General features: G+C 44.8%; 2 non-coding genes across 2 annotated transcripts; one reads left to right on the top strand and one right to left on the bottom strand.

Moving 5' to 3' along the window:
- The first annotated feature begins 2303 nt into the window (after positions 1–2303).
- Positions 2304–2375, top strand: TRNAH-GUG (transfer RNA histidin (anticodon GUG)). Its single transcript has one exon. It is a non-coding gene; the product is annotated as a tRNA-His (tRNA).
- Positions 2376–4308: 1933 nt separating this feature from the next.
- Positions 4309–4382, bottom strand: TRNAN-GUU (transfer RNA asparagine (anticodon GUU)). The gene has a single exon. It is a non-coding gene; the product is annotated as a tRNA-Asn (tRNA).
- Between the last annotated feature and the right edge of the window lie 1892 nt (positions 4383–6274).

Raw genomic sequence — 6274 nt, 5'->3', positions numbered from 1 at the left:
CTATAGCTGGCTACCTATACTAGGTGCAACTAAACCTAACCTATACTGCAGGCACCTATACCCGGCTCCACGGTGTGGCGCAATTTTTATGCCTTGAGTGCAATTTAGCCTAGAAACTGCCCTGTATATACATACATACACACACACACACACACATATATATATCCTATATAATAATGTCTTAAGTGTCGCTGGGTCCTCCTTTGTCCCTGTGTCCGTGCGTTTGCGCTACTGTGTATGTGCAGCACGGACAGCAGTTGGGACAGGAGGACGACGGACCCGGGTGGGCATGTGTGCGCGCATGCGCACTGACATGCGGGGGCAATGTGAAAGAGACCTAGAGCCCAATTTTAATTTATTTTATATTGCCCCCTCCCTCCGCCGTCCAGCCAATCAGCATGATCGGCTGTCATAGGCTTCAGCCTATGACAGCCAATCACTTCCCTGCTTACAGAGGGGACAGCCCTGTCACACGGCTGTCCCCAGTACAGCACTGCCTTAGATCGTAGCGCTGTACAGGGTTATTTGATGGCAATTTTGCCGTCTAACAGTCTCCGAGCAACGATCGCCGCTGGGAGACTGAAGGCGGAGGACGGAGATGCGCGCGCCCGATCTCCTACTAGCACCATTCCCAGCCATTCACGCCAATCGGAGTGGAGTGGTCCTGTGGCTGTCACTACGTTCGTGCCAATTGGTGTGGCGAGGCAGGCAAGTAGTTAACACCTCTGCATCTTCTTCACTTACTACACAAGCGACGGTATGCGCAATGATTATGTCAGTGAAGTCATGGCTCTGGTTATTAAATTTTTTTAAATCAATTTTTATCTTTCCTACTTCTACCAAATGTTTGTTTACTTTCATGTAGCAATAGAAAAAATTACTAATTCGCTATAGATGCCCCTTTAACATTATAAAATTCTGCTTAAAGCCAGTGGGTACCAGTTTAAAAATCAAAAAGTCAGATACTCACCTAAGGAGAGGGAAGGCTCGTTCCTAATGAGCCTTCCCTCTCCTCTCCCAGTGCCCTCGGTGCTGCGCTGGCTCCCCCGTACGCGTCCGCCGCCGCAGGGACTTCGGAAGCACTCGGACTTCCGAAGACGGGCCGCTCCATACTACGCACGCGCGAGTGCGTCATAGAGGGCGCTCGCGCATGCGTAGTATGGAGCGGCCCGTCTTCGGGAGCCCGAGTGCTCCCGAAGGCTTCCGAAAGCTCCCTTCAGCTGCGGAAGTGGCAGTATTTGACTGAACTGGTCGAGTACTGCCACGGGGGATCCTGCGCGGGACCGGGCACCGGGAGAGGAGAGGGAAGGCTCATTAGGACCGAGCCTTCCCTCTCCTTAGGAGAGTATCTGACTTTTTGATTTTTTAAATGGTAAACATTCACTTTAAGGTGGCCATACACTCAATTTTCCCATTTGAGTCCCTGCAGATTCGATTCATCTACTGGGAACAGATTCCCTAAAATCTCAGATCAATCGGATTTTCACCAAAAATCATTCAAAAGTATCCATCAGACATGACTGATAATTTAGGTTAATCGGGGGTGGGGTGATAGGTAGATTGAAGGCCCATAATGTTGCACTATATCAAACAGTGCAACGCTGCGGTTTGATCAGTTTTCAATAGATTCCCTGCCGGAATCTATTGGAAATTGATGTACAGTGTGTGGGAGGAATCGATCTTTCTCAGAAAGGAATCCATGATTATTGGAACATTGGGTGGGAATCTATGAGGCCTTGTTCACATCATCAATCGCCAATCGCAAGCGCTGAGTCATTTCTTGAGTTTTTTTCAGGGCTTTTCCCTGTACCTTGCACTTTTCTAAGCGCTTTTGCACAGCGATTCGTTTTTTCACTTCCTGACGTCGGTCAGGAAGTGAACTCTTTCACCCAGAAATGAATAAATATAATGTATTTATTCATAAAAGTGCTGGGGAAATCGCCATACAAAGCGCTCTTTCAAGCGCTTTGAGATTTCCCTATACCTTCCACTGAGCCAAAACGCTCAGAAAATGGTACAGGCAGCACTTTGGGGATCGAATCGAAATCGAACCGCTCATATGTGAACACTCTCATAGGGAATCATTGCACAAGCGCTTTTAGGGAGTTTTGAAAATCGCTGCCGCTTAAAAAAAATCCGAAAGCGTCCCTAGAGGTGAACAAGTGTATGGCCTGCTTTACAACCGCTAAACAAAAAAAAACAAACCAAGTTAAAAAAAGAAAAAAAAAAAAAAACCTTGGAGATTTCATCCTTCATCCTCTGCTATAGACATCTACAAAGAATGTGACCTTCAAATGTCACCAGCCGTGATCGTATAGTGGTTAGTACTCTGTGTTGTGGCCGCAGCAACCCCGGTTCGAATCCGGGTCACGGCAAGTTTTGGCATTTTCTGCTGATTGTCACTGAATCTGTATGAATTAAACAGGTGAAACTCAAAAAATGTGAGTATTGTTCAAAAGTCCATTTATTTCAGCAATTCAACTTAAAAGGTGAAACTATTTATTAGTTATAGAGGCAAGGCGAGATAGGTCAAACCTTTATTTGTTACATTTTTGATGACTATGTCTTTAGCCCAATCTACACGATACGACTCTTTGTGTGATTCGATTACGATTCTATGTACAATCCTATTAAATCCGACATGTCCGATCGGGATCCGATCGATTAAATTCGATTTGCCATTGCAAAACCATCGAACATATCGGATTTAATCGGATCGTAAATAGAATCGTAATCGAATCGCACAAAGAATCGTATCGTGTAGATGGAGCTGTTCAGCTTATGACAACCCACAAATCTCAGCCCATTAGAATATTGTGAAAATGTTCAATATTTTAGACTCAACATGTCAGACTCTAATCAGCTAATTCATCCAAAACACCTGCAAAGGGTTCCTACTACATATATTAGTTTCACCTTTTCAGTTGAATTACTGAGATAAATGGACTTCTGTACGATATTCTAATTTTCCTAGTTTCACCTGTATTCTCAGTTTAAAGAGACTCTGAAGCGAGTCTAAATCCCCTTTTTGAACTTGTATTTATGTTAAGCAGTATAATCCCTGTTAAACCGCCGGTATCCCGCGGCAAAACGAGGGGTTAATAGCCCCCCCCCCCACCCCCATCCCTCCGCAAAATCCATGACTTTCTTGGTGGTGGATTTTGCTGCTCATGGAGGCAGGGCTATGAGCTGCAGCTCTGCCTCCTTACGCGTCAATCTCCGCCTCTCCCCCGCCCCTCTCTGTGAAGGAAGGCTGAGAGGGGCGGGGAGAGGCGGCGATCAGCTGGGATTGACGCACTGAGAGGCAGAGCTACAGCCATAAGCTCTGCCTCTATGAAGAATCGCTCCCCGAACACAGCAGAGGGTTGGGGGGTATAAACCCCTCGTATTTCCGCGGGATAGCGGCAGTTTAGCAGGGATTATACTGCTTAATATAAATACAAGTTGCGTAAGATGTTGGCGCTTTATAAATACAATAAATAAATAAATAAACTAAAATAAATAAAAAGGGGATTTAGACTCGGTTCAGAGTCTCTTTAAGTTCCAGTTTACAATTTTTTATTTTTTCTTATAGAGGGCTTTCTCCTTGAAATATATGTACAGTAGCAAGAAAAAGTATGTGAACCCTTTGGAATTGTATGGATTTCTGCACAAATTGCTCTTAAAATGTGATCTGATCTTCATCTAATTCCAAAGGGTTCACATACGTTTTCTTGCTACTGTATTTGAGCTATTACTTGCCCAGAATCTACAGCATGTGAAGAGATTACTATTAAGGTGCTCTAGCAATTTTGACGGCAGATTGACAATAGCCAGATCTATTACTGATCGAATCTGATCGGAAAGAGATCTGTTGGCAGTCATAAACAGCAGGCCGATTCCCAATCGATTTCAGCATGAAATCTTTCAGGAAGCGGCCTTGTGATGCCGTCTCGTCGCTCCTGTCCCCCCTAATGTACATGTTTCAGGGCTGCATGAAATAAAATTAACTCTTCACGATGGTCCTCTTGGTTAAGGGAACCTCAAGGCTCAGTTCTTAAATCCCTTCTCTTTTCTGTATGCAAGTTCTTGGTCATCTTATCAGCTTATTTGGAATTATTAACTAGATGCAAATAATCTTAAATTGATGCAGAATTTTGCAAATATATGCAGCTTGAATATGGAATTGAAGTGAGGTTCAGTTGATCTATTTCCAAGCCACATAAAGTTGCATCAACAGTTTGCATAATCCTACATCAATTTTGAATATAAGTAAATAAACAAGTTAATAAAGGATAAGATATATCCTCTTCATAGGAAAAAACATAGCGTCCCTGGGTGGGCTTGAACCACCAACCTTTCGGTTAACAGCCAAACGCGCTAACCGATTGCGCCACAGAGACCTGTGAGCCCCTGCTGGTGGAGAAAAGCCTTATCAAGAAACTGTGCTGAGGGAAGATTTTGTTAGAAGACTGCCCACAGTGTATGCATTGCATAAAGTAACTGCTGTTACAGTAGAAGCAGTAAAGTCTGTTACAATAGAAGCCATGGAAGGGGAATTAGCTCAAATGGTAGAGCGCTCGCTTAGCATGTGAGAGGTAGCGGGATCGATGCCCGCATTCTCCAAGCATTTTGACTTGCTTAAGTCAATTAAGACTAGAGGAAAATTAACCTCTAGCTCCTCCCCCCCTCCCATTCCTTTCAATTGTAAGCTAGCAGGGCGGGGATTTCTCACCCTTTTGTGTCTGGCAACTTGTTAAAGGGAACCTTAACTGAACGGGGGGGGGGGGGGGGGGGCGGGGGAGGTTAAAGAGTTTCACTTACCTGGGGCTATTACCAGCCCCCTGCAGCAGTCCTGTGCCCTCGGAGCCGCTCTGGAATCCTCCGGTCCCCCGCTGTCACTTAGTTTCGTTTTTGACGACTCACCAGTCGGCCGGCCGCCATGCGTATTATTGGGCGCATTCTCTACTGCAATTAGCGCTGTTGCAGACCGCAGCGCGTAGATTTGCGGCAACGTGTATTTTTGTACGCGTTGCGGTCCGCAACAGCGCTAATTGCAGTAGCGGCCGGCCGACTGGTGAGTCGTCAAAAACGAAACTAAGTGACAGCGGGGGACCGGAGGATTCCAGAGCGGCTCCGAGGGCACAGGACTGCTGCAGGGGGCTGGTAATAGCCCCAGGTAAGTGAAACTCTTTACCCCCGTTCAGTTAAGGTTCCCTTTAAACATTTTATTGACCCTGTTACATTTGTCACTGTAGTAACCAATCCTGTATTTTGTACCAGTATCTATATTTGGTGTACACCGTTGTCTGTATTATGTACCCCATGTTTGTTTCTTACTTTGTACAGCACCACAGAATACATTGGTGCTTTATAAATCAATAGCAATAAGTCGAATGACAGAGGATGTTATATTTTTACTGGAATTTAAAATTAGTAATAATTATATAAAAAAATTTAAAAATGAGAATTTGGAGTTAGTTTACAACATCAGCACAATCCATTTATTTTTTTCTTTCTGAGGGCTCGGTCACACGGACGGGTCTGTGACAGTTAACGACAGCTGCAGCGCTTGCTATTTAAACGATATCCATTCAGATGAATGGACAACAATCGGTACGATCGCTTACCGCCATATACCTTCGTCTGCGCACACACAGTGCTTTGATCCTGATTTTTGCCGTTGTCTGCCCGGCGCTAGGGATGGTCGGAAATGCCAATTTCCAATTCTGCAGAAATTTCGATTTCCGCCAATACCGATTCCGCAGATTTCGAGTTTTTTTGGTCATATTTTGCATTCTCTGATTGGTCCATCGCCTCCGAGTTCGATGATTCGGCTAAAAATTACTGAGTTGTGGTTATGCGGTATTTCCACAGAAATTAGATTTTCGAGTTCGGATTTCCGATTTCCTCGTAGTGTTTTTTTGGTCATTTTTTGCATTCTCTGATTGGCCAAATGCTTCCTAGTTGTTACTTTCTACATTCTCTGGTTGGTCCATTGCCTCAGAGTTCTGCGATTTGGCTAAAATTACCGAATTGCAGTAATGCAGTAATTCTGCAGAAATCCGATTTCTGAGTTTCGTTTTCCGATTTCCAAGTTCCGATCGGAAATTCAGAAATTTCAATTCTGCAAAATCTGCCCCAGCATCCCTACCCGGCGCTTAGCCAATCCTTGGAGCAACAGGTGGCTTCCAAGATCATTTACCGCCACGCTTCAGTGTCCTCCTGCGGGATGACAAACGCCACATGCAAAGAAGCACCGCCAAAAGCCGACAAATGCTTTTTTTGCAAGCTT

This window comes from Hyperolius riggenbachi, chromosome 8 (assembly GCF_040937935.1).
Source record: "Hyperolius riggenbachi isolate aHypRig1 chromosome 8, aHypRig1.pri, whole genome shotgun sequence".
NCBI lineage: Eukaryota > Metazoa > Chordata > Amphibia > Anura > Hyperoliidae > Hyperolius > Hyperolius riggenbachi.
Note: the sequence above shows the minus strand (reverse complement) of the source record. Positions and strands in the feature narration are given on the sequence as shown.